Source organism: Pongo abelii, chromosome 13 (genome assembly GCF_028885655.2).
Source record: "Pongo abelii isolate AG06213 chromosome 13, NHGRI_mPonAbe1-v2.0_pri, whole genome shotgun sequence".
Lineage (NCBI taxonomy): Eukaryota > Metazoa > Chordata > Mammalia > Primates > Hominidae > Pongo > Pongo abelii.
In genome coordinates this window covers 90,713,110-90,734,008 of record NC_071998.2, presented here as the reverse complement: position 1 = coordinate 90,734,008, position 20,899 = coordinate 90,713,110, and the positions used below count along the sequence as shown (strand labels likewise).

Below are 20,899 nucleotides of genomic sequence, written 5' to 3'. Positions count from 1 at the left end.
CATATGAAATAGAATACATTCTGAACATGTCTATAATATTATAACACATGAACAATATTTACAACACACACATATATAAATATATATAAAAATATATGTGTTATAAATATATATAATATATACATATTTATAAAATATAACATATTTATGTTTATAAAATATATATTTATATATTATATATATGTGTTGTAAATATTTACAAGACACAATATTTGTAACACACATATATAAATATATATATTCATATATGTATATATAAATATATATATTCATATATGTATATATAAATATATATATTCATATATGTATATATAAATATATATATTCATATATGTATATATATTCATATATATTCATATATATGTATATATATTCATATATATTCATATATATATATATATGTGTGCTGTAAATATTTTCTCCCAGTCTACGGCTTACATTTTTATTTAATAGTGTCTTCTGATAAGCAGAAATTTTTGTTTTGATAAAGTCCAATTGAGTAATATTATATGGTTAGTGCTTTTTGTGTACTGTATATTTGCCTATGCCAAAGTTGCAAACATATTGTGTATTTCATTCTAGAAGCTTTATTTTGCTTTTCACTTCTAGATGTATTATCTATTTCATATTAATTTTTATATTTGATGTGAGGTAGGGGTTGAAGTTCAATTTGTTTGTTGCAGTCATCTAGTTATTTTTTTTAACCACTTGTTGGAAAGGTTTTCTTTTACCCAGTTATTTACCTTGGCACCTTTGTTTAAAATCAACAGACCACACATATATACATCTATTTATGAATTATCTTTCCTGTTTAATTGATCTTTTTTCCTATTCTTATACCAACACCACAAACAGTGTTGATTACCGTAGCTTTATAGTGAGTCTTGATATTAGTTATTATGATTTTTCTGTCTTGGTTCTACCTTTTCAAGATTTTTTTTGGCTATTCTAGGTGTATTGTAATTCCATATAAATTTTAGAATCACCTTGTTAATTTCCTGGCGAAAAAAGCCTATGGGGTTTTGATTGGAAGTGCATTAAACCTATGTATCAATTTGGAGACAACTGATATCTTAATATTGAGTCTTCTAAAGCATGATCATGATTTACTTTTTCATACATTTAACAATCTCAAAATTTCTCTTAGATATATTTTTCAATATACTGTGTAGCGAGAAGTCTTACACATATTTTGTTAACATTATATGTTTTTGATCCTATACATTTATTGTTTTATTTTTCCCAATTGCTAGTATGTAAAAATATAATCGATTTTGCATGTTTACCATGTGTCTTGTTTTTATAAAATACAATTTCCCAATCGTGAATGTATGGAAATGCAATCAATCTCTAGTAGGGTTTTTTTTGGTAAATTCCTTAGAACTTTCTACATATACCACCATGTCATCTGCAAATAAATGTACTGTGTTATATATTTATCAATGCAATTACATACTACTTTCTTTCTTCTTTTTGAATATTGCAATCAAATTTTTAGTTTCTGTCTCTTCACATTCAAAGTCTGAAACCTTTCTGCACGTCTTTTTGGAATCATCAGTTTTGTGTTACATCATCGTGACACACTATTTTTCATTCCTGTTCTTCTGGCCACAACTACTATTCATCTTTAGAATTGACAGTTTAATTTGAAAGTATATTTAAAGAGGTTTACTTGCTTTTTCTACTGGGTTGAACTAATAATTTTTTTCCTTAATTGAAGTACATATAGCTGGATCACAATTAGCATCTCTAGAAAGTCAGCAAGAATTGGTCACACCCCCGTTCCTAGCTTTGGAAACTCTATTATCTATGTGAGAAATCTGTCAACTTTGACCATCTTTAATTGTATTGCCTTGTAAGAAATGGAAAATCATCTGCATAAACAAAAAATTTCATTTCAATGCAGCCACATGGTGTGATATTTTAGGTCATTTTAAAAAATGAAATTGAAGAAATTATTTTAAAGCTAAAATTTAACCCCATGTTGGGCTATCAATGCAAATAAATCATCTGAAGTGGCAACTGAATGAACACATCTTCCATGCATAGCTACCATCACATGTATGTGGCAACTACAACTATGACTCAGCTTACATCTTTATGTGTCCACTGCCAAATTTCTCCACTGCCAAATTTCTTCGGCATTTATTGAAAGATACATTCAAATTTCAGAACAATTAAGATTTGACAATAGTACTAATAAATTATAAAATGGAAAATTGTAGAATTGCTTAATAAATTAAAGAGCTATCTTTTTAGAAACGATAAAGGCATGAACTTTTGGCAAGTGTATTCAAGGAAAAGAAAAAATTAGATATACAGATTATTAAAATAATTGTTGAATAATATTATGTCAAGGTTTTAAAAAATCTGCATAAAATGAATGATTCTTAAGGAAAAACTCTATTACCAAAATTACCTAAAATGAGAAAATTTAAAATATCCAGTAATCGCTAAAAAAAATTTAAAAAACTGTCAGATAACTAGCTCCCAGAGATGCCCTTGGCTAGATGGATTTATAGGCAATATTTTAACAACTTTTAATGAATGGTTAATTTCTGTGTGTAAACTGTTCTATAATAAATGATAGTTAACTTTCCAACTAATTTGACAAAGCTAATAGAGCAATTATACCAAAACCTTAGAAATACTATAATGGATACAAAGTAATTTTATATTAAAAATTAAAGAAAATTAAAGCTGCTGGAGGCAGGCAGACAGCTATTTGTTTGTTTGTTTCTCTTAACAGAATAAGAATCATATTCCTTACAAGGTAGAATAAAGCTGAACACAAAATGGATTGGTAGTAGAATCAGACTTAGAACTTGTAACTCTTAAAAAATCTACATTTTTTCCATATTGAAGTTATAAGTCAAGATCATGTGTAACTAGATCTCTACTATGTATGTATGTATGCATGTATGTATGTATGTATGTATTTATCTTCATGGTTAAGAACTACTGTATTTAAAAATATGAGTAAAAAATCCTTGAGACTTGTTCCTTTTAAAAGGGGTGAAACTTTAAAAAGTTGGAGCCACTGTGTTGAGAGCGAGCTTACCGGCCATTGACTTCATTCTGTTGTGGATTAGACTCATTCCCTTTTTTTTTTTTTTTCTTTTCTAGCACATACAGATCAGTCTTTTGCATTATTTTTAAAAAAACTTTTAGGGGCTGGACGTGGTGGCTCGTGCCTGTAATCCTAGCACTTTGGGAGGCCGAGGCCGGTGGATCACCTAAGGTCAGAAGATCGAGACCAGCCTTACTGATATGGCGAAACCCCTTCTCTACTAAAAATACAAAAATTAGCCAGGCGTGGTGGCATGCACCTGTAGTCCCAGCTACTCAGGAGGCTGAGACAGGAGAATTGCTTGAACCCGGGAGGCGGAGGTTGCAGTGAGCCGAGATCGTGCCAGTGCACTCCAGCCTGGGCGACAGAGTGAGACTCCATTTCAAAACAAACAAACAAACAAACAGCTTTTAGGTTCAGGGGTACATGTACAGGTTTGTTATACAGGTAAACTTGTGTCACAGGGGTTTGATGTACAGATTATTTCATCACCTAGGTACTCATTCTGTCACATGAGTCCAGCCTTGGCTCAACCATCTACAATGGTAAGGAATTAATTATTTTGAGTGTGCTCATGATATTTAAAGACAGTGACAATTTAATTTATTGTTTGTCAGTGGCAATCCAGGTTTTCTTGGTCTCAAAGTGTTTATAAATTTGGAGTCCTCCTTAAGAAAAAGAATAAAAAACCATAAACACAAAATTAAGTTGATAATTAAGTTGAACTTCTGGAGGATTTCATGCAATGGAAGGGTCTTGAAACTTCAGCTTCATCAGCTTCACAGAAAATTTGCCTCTGTTTTCAACTGTGTCCACAGTTTTCCGAACTTAGTCATTTTGAGGCTTCTTACTTCTTGTAAATCTTGCTAGGACTATAAACCCCCAAAGGGTGAGAAATCACTTGATTTAACTAATCTCCATAGTGCCTAACTGCTGTTAAAAGGAAAATCTTTTTCTTCACCAAATCTCCATTTAAGATGCTATCTTCCCTTCATCTCATTTGCTGAAAAAGAGGAGCTCCCAACATCCTTCAAGTCCCTTTCATTTCTTGATCCAATGTGGTATCCACACTTTGGATCCAATCAGGCATCCACACTTACTGCTCCACTGAAACTACTCTTAGGAAGGTTGAGAATGGCTTTTAAATGTCAAATACTGTGGCCTTTCCTCAGTCTTGATCCTACCTGATATATTTTCAGAAATCCTTCTTTGTTGGTATGCTGACAGTTTACTGTTCTCTCTGACAACTGCTCTTAGCTCATGTTAGTGTCTCCACTTTTGTCTCTGCCTTACACTCAGATGTTCCCTAAGATTCCTTGCTCAGGCTTCTCTTCCAATTTTCCAGGCATGTTCTATCTACCCCACAGCTTTGCTCATCGTCATAGGCATGTGGCTTCCATGTCTGAACGTACAGTCTGGAACTGCTAACTACCTTCTGGATGTATTCATACAGATTCCCTGAAAATATTACAACTTGAATATTTAATTTTTTATTCATATCACACCTTATTTCTAAGGGAATCACAGAGGGTTCAAGTGACCATTTTCTTTTCTTGTTGAAATCATACTCCACTTTCAAGGCCAAGCTGAGAGTTGCCTCCTCTAGGAAACCTCCCTGCAATCTAATCATCACTTGAGATCTTATGTCGTTTTCATTACACTGTGGTCATAGATTTCTATGATATAAAGCTGTGTTTGTATCCCAAAAGATTTGAGAGCTACTTGAAGGGAAGGACCAACCTTTTAATTATTTTCCCTTCACCTGTCCAACTCTGAGCATAAGATCTTGCAGATAGAGGAGCACTCAGAAGTTGTTCTAATTCTGATCTCTGAATTGAACTAGAATAGAAGGGCAAGCCTTGATGCATCAAATAGTTTTAAAATATATAAAAGGGAAGTCTTTGACAGAGCAGGGAATAGACTTGTTAGTTATCTAGGTAGAAGAATACAAAAGATGAAAATACACTTAGTTCCTATAAGAAATGTAACCAAACTTAAACAAGTTTAGAGAGATGCACAATGTGTTTCCAAGGGAAAATGGGGACATGCCATACCTTTCAAGTGTAGGCCACGGTTAACAATGACCATGATTTCTCAGGATTGTCCTGGCTTACACAGGACATCTAGTCACCCACAGATTTGGCAACAGTTCAATTATTCTGTTCAGTTCAGATCACCACGCTGGCTAATAGATGCTTTCCACTTCACTGCAGTCTCTGGAGACACAAACGCTTGTCCACACCCCAGAATGAATCCAAGCTGAGGTTCAGCACAATTAGTTATTTGTTTCCTCTAACATCGGAACCTTGTGAGATTCAGCCACCTCCTGGGAACCAGCCGTCTGCCAACGAGGCATGAATAAAACAGAGAAGGTTCCAGCTGGCATCACCTGCTGTGTTTTGCCTTATTTCTCTACACACATTTCTAGACTTCTGAAATCCAGGGGCCTCTCTCAAGAGGACGCATGCCACATGGGCTGGGTCTCTGAGACCATGATTCTGTTTTTGACTTTTTTATTTTTTGAGGCTCCGCCTGACTCAGGCATTAGACAATGGATGGGGGACCACAATCCTCAGATTCTTGCCTGGCTCTGACCCCTGGCAACCCTCACATTCAAACCCTTTCCTGATCAGCCCCTTACATGTTATTAATCTTCAGATCATAAAAATACCTTGTTTAAGAGCCCATCTTTTATGAGAACCTATACTCTGCCAAGATTTCTCTCTTGTCCTGTAATATGGCAGTTTGGGTTCATTTTCATTATACAGCTATAAGTTATGGTATTGTTGAGGTTTCACTGCTTGCCTTTCCTTTAGGATACCTCTCTGTGAATACATGGATGACCTTTTCTCCTCATTCCCACTGCCACTGTCATAGCCCAGCCTCTTGTCACAGTTTATTTGCTCTTTTCCTGGCTGTCAAGGTTGTAATGATTAAGTGCCTGGATTCTGAAGTCATACAACAAGCTTAAATCCTTTGTCTGCAACTTACTAGCTGTGTGGCTTTGGATAAGTCACATAGTCTCCTTGTGCTTCAGTTTTCCCATCTGGGAAACTAAGTGTAACAAACATAACCATTTCCTAAGGTCATTGCAGTTAGTATGTTGTGCTGCAACCTGTTAATATGTAACACATAAAGTGCCATATTATAGGACAAGAGAGAAGTTGCTTGCTTTTACAGGAGCTGAAAAAGTGTCGGTTGTTATTTTGGTGTTATTATTATCCTTCACATGATCCAAGACACTTTGCGTAGAGCATTAGTTCAATTTTTGAATGAAAATAAGGTTATTTTATAGCCATTCTTGATGGTGGGGAAAAAAGCAGCTTCTTGTAGGTAGAATGCATTTGAGAAGAATTCAGTAAAGATGAGGTATTCTGAGTGCAGGTAATCCTCAGGGATGGCACTGGAGAAGTAGATAAAGGGTAAACTGTGGGGGACCTTTAACACACGGTGAAGAAGCTGCAGGTTATGAAGCAGGCAGGGGAGAATCCCTGAGAGTTTTGAGCCAAGAGTGACAGTGGACACTGAGAGGTGAATCTGAAGAAGATGTCTGTCTCATTTAAAGGAGAATAGGACTTGCTTGCAAAGCCAGCCCTATGGGGTCTGCAAATCATTCATTCATTAAAAAGTTTCAATGGATATTTACTATTACATCCAGGTACTTGCTAGGTGCAATGGTGAGTAGACATGACACACTTTATATTTTCATGAAGTTTATGGTGTAGTGGGGAAGAGGCTGTTTTAAGACAAGGCATGGTAAATGCTGCAGAGGCATTGAGACTACCCCTCCTGCATCCATCCCACCCATTCCACTTCACCTTGGAGGGGTGCATGCAGTGTGAGTGGGACTGATCCTACTCTGAACTCCAGGAATGTGATCTGATAAGTGTAAGCCAGTTGTTTCTAACTCTGATGCACATTCCAATTACTTGTGGAGTTTAATAAAATTATAAAAACCAGGATGCCAGCTCTAGAGATGAATTGATCTGGGATGTGGCCTGGGAGTTGGTAGTGTATGTACAGATCACCAGGTGATGCTAATATGCAGAACCACTGTTCTAGTCCAACCAGGTGATCTTACTTCTCTTGCTAGAATGTTTTGTTCAGGAACTGTTCCAGAGATGTAGAACATAGCCCTAGGGCAGCCATAGCATATTACTGATGTTGGCCATTGTGACTTGTTTAGAGTGGTCATCAGAGGGAACCCTGGTACTTTTGTCAGATGGTTCTCTGAAGTAGGACTTTATTTTCCCTTTAACTATCTTCTGAAGGCAACTTAAGGAGTCGAGCACAGGCAGCAGAACAGCAGAGAAATGGGGCTGGAGCCCTGAGAAAAGCATACTTAATGCTTCCCTACCTCTTAATTTTCTAGTTACTCGAACCAAATAAAGCTGCTTCAGTGTTCAAGCCAGTTTGAGATAAGTTTACTGCCACTTGGAACTGCAGAGTGGCAGTAAAAGTCTCCTAATTGACTCAAGACATAATGTTATGGTGTAAGGTGCTTAACTCAGAAAAGATCAGAGAAAGAAGGAGTGGGTACTGAGGAGGAAGAGGACACTCTGTTTGTAATTAGAGGGGCAGTGTGACTTATTGGAAAGGCAAAGCTTTAGAGTTGGATGTGTCTGGTTTTCAATTCTGGTTCTGCCACTTATTGGCTCTCTGACCTTGCTTCCTAAACTTTAAGTTGGAGTATTATTAGAACTTGTAGGATTGTGATGAGGTTTGAGATTAATTATGAAATGAGCTCAGCTCAGTGTCTGCTGGTATGTTGTAGATACTAAAAATATGAGGACTATTGCTTTTGTAGTGGCAGCTGCTACCAGATAAATGGAGATGACAGGTATTAGGTTTTAGGGTTAGGGACTGAAAGGCACATGATAGGATTCCATAGGCTGGGGCTCCTGAAATCTCAACAGGTTTAGATCTGATTGGGTGCAGACATGATTATGAGTAGCTGGAATTGAAAGGAAGAGGCAAAAATAGAACAAAATGTTGTATGCTTTTAAGATCTCTTTCTGTTATGGAGAATTATCTGCATGGGTTGCCCTTTTTGGTGTACATACGCTTCTATGTAAGGAATCAATGTTTATCATATATAACAGAAACACCCTCTTTCTTGTATACTGTTGGATAAAAAATGATAAATGTTTGCTATTCAATTCATTCTTTTATCAGTTATCAGAAGTAGTCTTGTGCCAGGTAAGTGACAATACAATTGGATCTTTACCTGTATTGCATTGTAGTTATGTCTCCCTGGAAGTGTATGCTAGTCACCTTGAATGAATTTGGGAAATACTCTGGCATCTGATGGAAATTTGAGCACCACGCTTTTTTTGTTTTGACTTTTATTTTGAGTTCAGGGGTACATGTACAGGTTTGTTACATAGGTAAACGTGTGTCATGGGGGTTTGTTGGACAGATTATTTCATCACCCAGGTATTAAGCCTAGTACTCATAAGTTATTTTTACTGATCCTCTTCCTCTCCCTCCTCCCACTTTCTACCCTCCAATAGACCCCAGAGTGGGTTGTTCCCCTCTATATGTTCATGTGTTCTCATCATTTAACTCCCACTTATAAGTGAGAACATGTAGTATTTGGTTTTCTGTTCCTGTGTTAGTTTGCTAAGGATAATGGCCTCCAGCTCCATCCATGTCTCTGAGATCATGAGACATGATCTCATTCTTTTTAATGGCTGCATAGTATTCCATGGTGTATACGTACCACATTTTCTTTATTCAGTCCATCATTGATGGGCATTTAGGTTGATTCCTTGTCTTTGCTATTGTGAATAGTGCTGCAATGAACGTATGCGTGCATGTGTCTTTATAACAGAATGATTTATATTCCTTTGGGTATATACCCAATAATGGGATTGCTAGGTCAAATGATATTTCTGTCTTTAGGACTTTGAGGAATTGCCACACTGTCTTCTGCAGTGGTTGAACTAATTTACACTCCCGAGAAACACACTGTTTTATTTAAAATCAGCAACACATTTATAAACTCTTTCTTCTGAATTACTTCTTCAGAAGATTATGTGTTCTATTATGTACTAATTATTTAATAATCTCAACTTTAGAAGACTTTTTTTTCTTTGTTCCTAGATGCTAGGCAGCACGATGTATACATTCAATGGCTCCAGCTTTTAACTTGGAGTTAAGCACTAGTCAGCTAGAGAGATTTATCAAAGAAGAGATACCAGGAGCCTACCCCAACCTCCTGGATCAGTCTCTTCTACACGTTACTACTATGGCTTCAACTGCAATTAAAGCAAATTTAAAGAAATATAAGTAACTAAATATAGATATGTTTTTCTTAACTAAACTTTAATTATAATCTGCCATTGCCTGATAATGTTCTGTCACTGCCTGATCTAACTTTTCTTTTTTCTTTACTTCACTTTGCTCGAAGGATATTGTCTTATTTTTTCATAATTACATATCTCATTCTCCTTTTTTAAGTTTTTCTGAGACAGAGTCTCACTGTGTCACCTAGGTTGGAGTGCAGTGGCACCATCTTGGCTCACTGCAGCCTCTGCCTCCCAGGTGCAAGTGATTCTCCCACCTCAGCCTCCTGAGTAGCTGGGACCACAGGTGCGCACCACCATGCCTAGCTAACTTTTTGTTTCTTTTCTTTTTTGGGGGGTGGGGCGTAGAGATGGGGTTTTGCCATGTTGCCCAGGCTGGTCTTGAACTCCTGAGCTCAAGAAATCCACCTGCCTTGACCTCCCAAAGTGCTGGGACTACAGGTGTGAGCCACCGCACCCAGCCATATCTCATTCTTACTATGAGAATTTTCCCCTCGGCCTTTGGTATGGCAGCCTTACTGCCTCTTAGTACTCTGGTAAAAGTGTATTTTCTTTGTAATTTATTTTTCTTGGGGACTCAAAACTCTTCTTTTGTGTAGGTTTTCTTAGCTCCAAGTTGACTTTTGTGTTGAAGGAACAAGATTACCAAGACAGGCATAAACCTCATGACTGTCATTTTCCAATCAGATAAAGGTTATAAATGGCTAACCATTTTATGTTACTTCACGTGTCTGATATGGGGGAAAAAGCATGAGCTATGTGTTCAAGACCCAGCGTTAATAATTTATCTTTGTGATCTAAGGCAGCTATTTAACCTCCCTGAAATTTAACTTTTTTTCATCTGTAAGATAACACAATCACTTAGATCATAAGATTTTTTTTTAACTTTTATTTTAGGTTCGGGAATACATGTGCAGGTTTGTTACAGGTAAAACTTGTCCCACGGGGGTTTGTTGTACAGATTATTTTGTCACCCAGGTGCTAAGCCTAGTACCCAACAGTTATTTTTTTTATCCTTATAGGATTATTACAAATGTGAAATTAGGTATGTAAACCACCTAGTGTGGTACCCATACACAGTGAGTTCACAATAAATTTTAATTTCCTGAACTCTCTCACTTCTGTCTCTTGAGGATTATATTTGCGGTAAAATTATTTGCACAAAATACTAATTATTCTAATTTAACCACTTGAACAGCTTGTAACATACTTTAAACCTTATTCTCAAAAGAATGATGCCTAATTTTTCTTGGGCTTAAATATAAAGTTCACTGCATTTCTTAATTGCCACAGAATACTGAGAGAACTGACAGTTAATAATTCAAAGCTGTTATCAGTGATCTTTAAATAAGACATGAAGGATAGGAGGAATTCCAGAATACTTGGAATGAGCAAATATTCCTGATTTCTAAAGAAAAAACAAAATATGTATGCCGCCCTCCACAAACAGAATGGACAGCTTTATATTAATTCCTGAATTTCTAGCTTGATATTAATCCCTGGAAAAATTCTAAAAATGGCAACTATACTTATGATTTGTAAACATTTAGAAAAGTAGTAATTGTCAGAAACTGGTATGGTTCTACTAGGACAAGTACATTTCCTTATTTTCCCTTTTCTTTTAAATAATTGAGGCTGGGGAACATAGTGGGACCCCAACTATACAAAAAATAAAAAATAATTAGCCGGGTGTGGTGGTGAGTGCCTGTAGTCCCAGCTACTCAGGAGGCTGAGGCAGGAGGATTGCTTGACCCTGGGAGGTTGAGGCTGTAGCAAGCTGTGATTACACCACTGCACTCCAGCTTGGGTGACAGGGTGGGACCCTGTTTCAAAAAGAAAAAAAACGTTAAATAAATAAATAATCATAAGTCCTGTGGATCATGTTGAAACTATAAATACAGTGTATGTACTTTGATGCAGCAAACCATCTAGCAAAATTCTCATGATATTGTTGTTAAAATCCTTAGGAAAATATGGCCTGGATTGTTTACCTATCTTCTACTTTTATCTTTGTTCTAAAAAGATTTTTGATGGCTTTAACAATACATAAAGTTTAATAAGGTGAAGCAAACGAGTGAGAAAATAACGGTAAAGGAAAAACAACGTTAAAGGAAATAAGAGGAAACTGAGCGTGTTGTTGGTTCATTAAATGTATGCCATGACATTCTGTTATTCCATACTTTGTACACTTCCTAGAGGTAGTTTACAAATGTTGCTGTGGGCTTCCTAACAGTCAAAGCAAAGAGGAAACATCATAAATACAAGTGTCTATAAGAAAGAAAAACGGCACTGAGAGCAGAGAAGCTTCTGTTGGGTCCTTGTAAAGAGGACATATGTCATGTAGTAAACCATCTGCTCAATAAATCCTTACATGAAATGCAATGGTGAGTTTTAAGGGCCGCTTCTTATGAAGTACCTTTATGTAGGCCAAAGTATTTTATTGTATAAAAAAACTTCTATGGGCAATTGTGGTTTAGGGGTCTTGGGAATGTCATCAAGATATGTAACTCTCTGATAGTTGGGAAGTGTTTTTACCATTAGGCTCTAGTTCAGCAGTCAGCTTATAAAACTCCTCCAAAGATCATTCATTAAAGGGTTTATGTCTCCACTGCTTTGCTTTATCCTTGGGTAGTCAAAATTATCATCAAAGATAAAGTCTTTGAAAACACTCCTCACATTTTTGAATAATGAAAATTTGGAAGAGACAGTAAATAATGGTTACGTGTTCTTAATATCTGCCATATTGGGTTAAAGCTTACAAGATAAAACTTAGTAGCTATAAATATATAAAATAGGAAATTTGAGATAAAAAGTGAATCCTTGAGTGACAGAACCAGGGACACCCTGAAAGTAAGGCACACTATTTGAGAAGGACACCAGGAGCTTCCACACCTGCAAACTCAGATGAGACAATAGTGTGGCATGGCTTCTAAGAAAGCCAAAGTTGCATGTGTAGAAGTATTGTGTTCACAGAGGCTCTACAAACTCTGCCCAGGCCAGGTCACATCTGTTCGCCTTCTGTTAAAATTTCATGCCATTTTCCAAGAGAGCTATTTATTCAAAGGAGAGTGTCTGGGATGCTGAGGAAAATTTAGAGAAGCTATAGATTCTTATCCTAGAAATGAGAAGATAAAACAAACATAAAATCTTCCTTAGTTGAAGAGATATTATGTGATCAGGAAAATAATTTCCTCCCTTATATGGTTGGGTCTTTGTCTCTCTGACAAAATCTCATGTCAAATTTTAATCCCCAATGTTGGAGGTGTGGTCTGGTGGACAGTGATTGGATCAAGGTGGCAAACTTCCCCTTTGGTGCTGTTCTCATGATAGTGAGTGAGTAATCACGAAATCTCCTTGTTTAAAAGTGTGCAGCACCTTCCCCCATCTCTCTTCCTCTTGCTCTGGCCATGTAAGACATGTCTCCTTCCTCTTTGCCTTCTGCCATGATTGTAAGTTTCCTCAGGCCTCCCCAGCCATGCTTCCTTTATAGCCTGCAGAATCGTGAGCCAATTAAGCCTCTTTTATTTTTTTTTAAATCAATTACCCAGTCTCAGGTAGTTCTTTATAGCAATGCAAGAATGGACTAATACAGAAAATTGGTACTGGAAAGTGGGACATTGCTATAAAAATACTTAAAAATGTGGAAGCGACTTTGGAACTGAATAATGGACAGAGGTTGGAACAGTTTGGAGGACTCAAGAAGACAGGAAGATGGGAAATTTTGAAACTTTCTAGAGACTTGTTGAATGGTTTTGATCAAAATGCTGATAGTGATATGGACAGAGATGGCCAGGCTGATGAGGTCTCAGATGGAGATGAGGAAATTACTGGGAATTAGAGCAAAGGTCATTTTTGTTATGCATTAGCAAAGAGGTTGGAGGCATTGTGCCCTGCCCTAGAGATCTGTGGAAGTTTGGACTTGAGAGAGATGATTTGGAGTATCTGGTGGAAGAAATTGCTAAGCAGCAAGGTGTTCAAGGTGTGACCTGGCTGCTTCTAACAGCGTATGCTCATTTGCATGAGCAAAGAGATTATCTGAAACTGGAACTTACATTTAAAAGGAAAGCAGAGTGTAAAAATTTGGAAAATTTGCAGTCTGGCCATGTGATAGAAAACAAAAACCCATTTTCTGTGGAAAAACTCAAGCCTGCTGCAGAAATTTGCATAAATAAAGAGAAGCCAAATATTAATAGCCAAGACAATGAGGAAAATGCCTCCAAGGCATTTCAAAGACATTCATGGCCTTTCCCGTCATTGGCCTGGAGGCCTAGGTGGGAAGAATTGTTTTGTGAGCCAGGTTCCCAGGGCCCCAGTGCCCTACACAACCTTGGGACAGTGCTCCCTGCATCGCAGCCACTCCAGCTCCAGCCATGGCTAAAAGGGCCCCAGATACATCTCAGGTCACTGCTCCAGAGTGAGCAAGCTGTAAGCCTTGGTGGCTTCCATATTGTGTTAAGCCTGCAGGTGTGCAGAGTGCAAGAGTTGAGACTTGGGAGCCTCCACCTAGGTTTCGGAAGATGTATGGTAAAGCCTGGATGTCCAAGGAGAAGCCTGCTTTGAAATTGGGGCCCTCATTGAGAACCTCTGCTAGGGGAGTGCAGGGGGGAAATGTGGGGTTGAAGCCCCCAAACAGAGTCCCCACTGGGGCACTGCCCAGTGGAGCTGTGAGAAGAGAGCCACCATCATCCAGACCAAAAATAGTAGATTCACTGACAGCTTACACTGTGCACCTGGAAAACCCACAGACACTCAATGCCTGGCTTTGAGAGCAGCTGTGTGGGATGGGCCCTGCAGAGCCACAGTGGAGAAGCTGCTCAAGGCCTTGGGAGCCCACCCTTTGCATCAGTGTGGCCTGGATGTGAGACATGGAGTCAAAGGAGATTATTTTAGAGCTTTAAGATTTAATGACTGCCCAGCTGGGTTTTGGATTTGCTTGGGGCCTGGAGTCCCTTTCTTTTGGTGGATTTTTCACTTTTGGAAAGGGATTGTTTACCTAATGCCTGAAGCCTCATATTATCTTGGAGGTAACTAACTTGTTTTTTATTTTACAGGCTTATAGGTGAAAGGGACTAGCCTTGTCTCAGATGAGACATTGGACTTTAGACTTTTTAGTTAATGCTGGTATGAGTTAAGATTTTGGTCTACTGTTGGAAAGACATGATTGTATTTGGAAATGTGAGAATGGCATGAGATTTGGGAGGGGTTGGGGTGGAATAATATGGTTTGGGTCTTTGTCCCTGCTCAAATCTCATGTCAAATTTTAATTCACACTGTTGGAGATGGGGTCTGGTTGGAGGTGATTGGATCAAGGGGGAAAATTTCCCCTTGGTGCTGTTCTCATGACAGTGAGTGAGTAATCATGAGATCTGGTTGTTTAAAAGTATGTAGTACCTTCTCCATCTCTCTCTTCCTCCTGCTCTGGCCATGTAAGATGTGCCCCCTTCCTCTTTGCTTTCTGTCATGATTGTAAGTTTCCTGAGGCCTCCCCAGCCATGCTTCCTGCACAGCCTGTGGAACCATTGGCCAAGTAAACCTCTTTTCATTATAAATTACCCAGTCCCAGGTTGTTCCTTATAGCAATGTGAGAACAGACTAACACACTCCTGGATAAAGCTAAAAGAAAAAATTTTAACAAACTACTGATTGATTACATAGGAATATATAAAAGAAAAACATGATAATAATTAGAGCTATCTGAAAAATCAAAATGGCCTTTCTTTTGAGTGGTGAACTTCTCATTGCTGGAAGAACTCAAAGACAGTCTGTATAGCTTCCAGCAATGTTACAGAAGATAGTTTGATGAGGATGAGAGACTGTTCTAGGTGACCTCCAAGTTCCCTTCTCACTCAAAGATTTTATGCATCTTTACCTGAAATGGCAGAAATTTCAAGAGTTAAAAAATCCACAAGTTATTTAAAGAAAAAAAATCAATTTAGTCTCAGACTATTGTTAGTGTCTCAGAAGATCTGCCTCCAAATGACTAAGTTAAAGTAACATAAACAGAAGATGATGAATCATGCTGCTTTTCCTAATGGGCTCCAGTATGCAAAGCCCAAGTTCACAGCTGCCACTCTAAGTGACTACATGGGGAGGGAGAAGTAAATTATGGTAGGTATAACACTGTAATATTCCTAGTTGGTAGCTCGTGTGTATGTGATTACCTAGTATTCCTTACCAGCTGTTGTTGTTTTTTTTTTTAACATTAGTCATACTGATTTAAAACAACCATCCTCTTTTCATTTATTTCAATAAGCACTGTTCTTTTTGGAAGAGTAAGACATTTTATTTAAAAGTAGAAGCTTTTCTTAGCTCTTGTATTAGTCCGTTCTCACACTGCTATGAAGAAATACCCGAGACTGGGTAATTTAAAAAGAAAGAGGTTTAATTAACTCACAGTTCTGCAAGGCTGGGGAGGCCTCAATAAACTTACAATTGTGGTGGCAGCAAGGAGAAGTGCTGAGCGAAAGGGAGAAAAGCCCCTTATAAAACCATCAGATCTCTTGAGAACTCACTCACTATCACAAGAACAGCATGGAGGTAACCGCCCCTATGATTCAATTACCTCCCTCTGGGTCTCTCCCATGACATGTGGGGATTATGGAAACTATAATTTAAGATGAGATTTAGGTGGGGACACAGCCAAACCATATCAGCTCTTAAGTGCATATGATGGGATTGTACATATGTATGTACTTGACAGGGTGATTGTGAATCTCAGGTGAGGTAATTATTCAGGCACTACTCTCTCTTCTTATTCTTGACCCAGGTCACTGAGGTGGAGACAGGGTCATGTGAGTGGGGAAAATCAGTTACTCACTTCTCCGTGACCAGAATAAAGGAAGTCTTTAGTGGTGGGTGGACAAGAATTTAGAAAGGGTCTCTGGAGGGTAAGCAACCAGGACAGATGGTCCCCAACTACATCTCCCCATTCCTAGTGCAAGGGCACTTAGTTGGCTGGGTTTTCTTTCTTGGCACTCTTGGGGCTTGAATGAGGGAAAATTCTGAGTTGTGCTGGATTGATAACAGAAAGATGATTGGACCTAGTCTGGAATGGGGATTTGGGTCACCAAAGATAAGGAAGTTCAGGGACTGGAAAGAACAGGAGGGGATTCGAGCTATTTAATCAGGGGTAGAGTTGGGGAGAAGACTCTGAAAGTTCAAGTCCAAAGTCTAAAGCCAGAGTAGGAACCAATGAAGTGTCTAGATATTAGAAGAAAGAAAAGAATCAGATGAAGCCTGCCCACACAGATTCTGCTAAAAGGGCTGTGGTCTTCACAGGATAGCTTTTATTTTATCTCACTCAAGGGCAGCTCAGAGGCTTGTGACACTAGCTAAGGCTGGAGGTTCCCTAGAAGCTTGTCTTACCAATAAGCATGCAATTCCTTGATAAATTACAGTCTACTGTTTCTCTCCAAGAAATCTCCAGGACAGATGGGCCAACTGATTAAAAGAATCTAGTTCCCTTAGGGCTAAGAAATTAATTTGGCAAATCATATTCCTAATCTCAGTGCAAATTCCTCAGCTGAGAGACCTATGGAAACTTTGGTCAGTCATCTCTCTGGTCTCAATAAGTGAATTCCACTGCAAAACAGCCATGTAAGTTGTCCCCTACCCCTCCTTTCCTTGGCAGCTCTGTTTAGCATGCAGAGGTAGCTAAGGATGGTTTATTGCCTCTGGTGTGTCCTTGCACAGTTTCTGCCCTCAGACATAGACTGAGCCCTTAGCATATCTTTTCTATACTAGTAAAGTCTGTGTACCTTTATCATACCCTGTAAAAGTCTAAATATCTTTCCTATACTTGAAAGCTATACCATCAGCTTAATCATAATATAATTCTGACTGGATATGCTCTTAAATTATACTTATGCATTAATGCATTAATTTCTAACAATTTACAGTTGCATTTTACTATTTGTATTAGTCCAGTGAATGCTGTTCATCTTGTATACCATCATAAATGAACTATTTGAATTCTTGAGGATTCCTTTAAAGGCTCCTTTATGTATGTGTACCTTTTTTAATAGATTAAGACTTCCTTGAGATTCTTTTTTGATTCTTTTGTCTATAAAGGGATAACACTCAAGACCTTAGGATGACCTCATGTGTATATATCTTATTTATTATATACACACACATATGCATATATAAAATGAATAAATGTATTTTAAATAATACATATAAAATAATAAAGAAATATACAGTTGACCCATAAGCAACATGAGTTTTAGCTGCACTAATCCACTTATATATGATTTTTTTTCAATAAGTGTATTGGAAAATTTTTTTGAGATTTGTGACAATTTGAAAAAAGTTACAAACAGCATAGCTTAGAAATATCAAAAAAGTTAAGAAAAATTAGGTGTGGCATGATGCATAAAATATATGTAGCACTAGTTTATTTTATCATTTACTACCATAAAATACACACAAATCTATAATAAGAAGTTAAGATTTATCAAAACTTAGGCATACAGACTGTACATGTTACCACAGTCCAGAGAAATGTAAATAAATGTGAAGATGCAGTGTAAAATCATAACTGCATAAAATTCACTGTAGCACATACTGTACTACTGTAATAATTTTGTAGACGCCTCCTGTTACTACTGCAGTGAGCTCAGATGTTATGAATATCCACTTAAAGCACCTTGTGACAATAATCATCTCTGTGAGGGCAGATTCTCTCTTCAGTAAATTGTGAATTACAGCAAAAAGTGATCTCTCAAGGTTCTCATGCATTTTTCACCATGTTTAGTGCAATACTGAGAACCTGAAATAACACTGTGGGACCCACACTAAGAGCCACTAGTGATGCTGGAAGTGCTTGCAGGAAGCAGAGAAAAGTCATGGATTATGACAAAAAGTGGAATAGTTTGTTATGTACTCTAGATTGAGGTCTGTAGCTGTAGTTGCTCACCATTTCAGACAGATGATTCATCTTATAAACAGATGACATAAACTTACGGTATGGATAAATACAGTACAGTATTGTAAATGTTTTTTCTCTTCCTTATGATTTTCTTAATTGCATTTTCTCTTTTCTAGGTTACTTTATTGTCAGAATACAGCATGTAATACATGTCACAAACAAAACATGATTTAATGAACTGCGTATGGTACTAGTAAGGCTTTGGCCAACAGAAAGCTATTAGTAGTTAAGTTGTTGAGGAGTCAAAAGTTATATGGGATTTTAGACTGTACGAAGATCCTCTAACCCCTTTATTGCTTGAGGGTCAACTGTATATAAATTAAATACATACATACTGTTGCTCTTCTGAGCCTATTTTTCCATTAGACTGAAGTTTTTCCTTCTGATAACTCTCCACATAGTAATACCCAATAGTAAGTGTTATATTGCTTTGATTTAAAAGTGATATACTTAGGTATGAAATTATTCCAATTTTTTCTTCAACAAAACTTGAGTATCTATATTACATGCCGTCTAGGTAATCTGGCATATTATTTCATTTAATCGGTAAAGCAACTTTGAAAGTAGGTATTATTACTCTAACTTAATGGATAATTAAACTTACACTGAGGCTTAGGGAAAGTTAGAACCTTGTATAAGTCCACCTGGTAAGCCAAAATTTGAACCCAGGTATTTTCATTTCAGACCTAATGCTGACTTTTTGTGGACATCACTGAGTTTATCAGTAAGAAATGTATGTAAATTGCTATCTCAGATTGTTATTGTGTAGAAATTGTGTCTCTTTTTCCCCTAATCTTATAAATTGTGTTAAAATACACATGACTTAAAATTACCATCTTAACTATATTAAGTCTTCCAAACCATGAATATGAGATGTTTTTATTTATTTATGTCTTCTTAAATTTCTTTCACCAATGTTTTGTAGTTTTCACTGTACAAGTCCTTCCTTCCTTGCAAAAGTTAATTTATAAGGATTTTATACATTTTGATGCTATTGTAAATCGGGTTGTTTTTGTAATTTCCTTTTGAGTTGTTCATTGTTAGTATAAAAATGCAACTGATTTTTGTGTTTTCACTTTGTATCTTACCATGTTGCTGAATTTATTTACTAGTTGTAACAGATTTTTTTTTGTTTTTGTTTTTGTTTTTTTTTGGTGTAGTCTTTAGGGTTTTCTGTATATAAAATCATATCCTTCCATAAACAGAGATAATTTTACCTCTTTCTTTCCAATTTCTATGACTTTCATTTCTTTTTCTTACCTAATTGCTTTGGCTAGAACTTCTAATACCATGTTGAATGGAAGTGGTAAAAGTGGGCATCTTTGTCTTATTCCTGATCTTAAAGGAAAAGCTTTCAGCCCTTCACCACTGAGTATGATCTTAGTTATGGACTTTTCATATATGGCCTTTATTATGTTAAGGTAATTTCTTTCTATTTTTATTTTATCAAGTGTTTTTTATCATGAAAGGGTGTTAAATTTTGTGAGATCATTTTTTTCTGCATGAATTGAGATGATCACGTTTTTCCCCCTTCATTCTGTTATTGCAATATATTACATTGATTGGTTTTCATATGTTGAAACAACTTTACATTCCAGGAATAAATCCCAACTTGTCATGGTGTGTAATCTTTTTAACTGCTGCATTCAGCTTGCTATATTTCATTGAAGATTTTTTGATCAGTGTTTATGGAATTGTCTCTTACTTGATTTTTTCTGCTTAATTATATCTCTTACTTAATTTTTTCTGCTTAATTGTATAACTCAGATTTTTATGTAGTAAGTGCTAAGTAAGTTTATGTTGAGTCTGTGGTGTCAATAGCATTGACAGCCTTGAGCTTATAGGAATCAGAAAGGTACTGTGGTGGTGAAAGAGACCAAGTTGTCTATTGACAAGACCATCTTCCACCAGATGCAAATAATATCTGCACCAGAAGGAAAGGGAATCAAATTTTATGTTTAACACTGACAGCAGTGTAGGATCCGAGATGCCAAATTGGGTAAAAGGCAGAACAAAACAATCAGAATTTAGATATAAATATTCCCCATCCAGAGAGTAAGTCATTCATCCTTCTTATTGGGAGTGGAATGCCCTGAGTATAGTAATAAATTGTGGCTATTTTCTGGTTCTTGCATCAATCTGTAAACCAAAAGTAAAGTTCTAGGTCCCCCAATCAATTGAATAGATCCCCCTCTTGGCCAAGGGGACCCCAAAGAAACCTGAAAAGCTAGTTCAGGCCATGACAGGAAGTAAGGGTCAGACATGCCTCATTATACTTTACATCCTTTGGAGTTTAGACATAACTAGACAGTGTTAACATTAAAACAGAGATGTTAAGACTGACAAAACAGACTCTTAGTTGCAATAAGATACCAAATTCCAACCTTACTCTGGTATAGCATCATACGAAAGATAACAGGCCCTGAAAGAAATCAAAGTATTTTACCCTTAAATATGTTTATTTGACATATTCTGAAACAGCCCTGTAAAGCTGTCTCGTGTGGGAGAAATTTGCGTTCTGTAGAAAATCTCCTTTCCTTACTAAGTTTTTTTTCTGGAGAGTCTGACACCTTTTAAGTTCTGATAAGAGAC

The 20,899-nt window shown here is 37.0% G+C and overlaps 1 long non-coding RNA gene across 2 annotated transcripts in view; it reads right to left on the bottom strand.

Annotated features, from left to right (window-relative positions):
• LOC129047952 (uncharacterized) overlaps positions 1-20,899 on the bottom strand; it is a 60,659-nt gene that overhangs the window by 36,167 nt on the left and 3,593 nt on the right. The window lies entirely within an intron of this gene.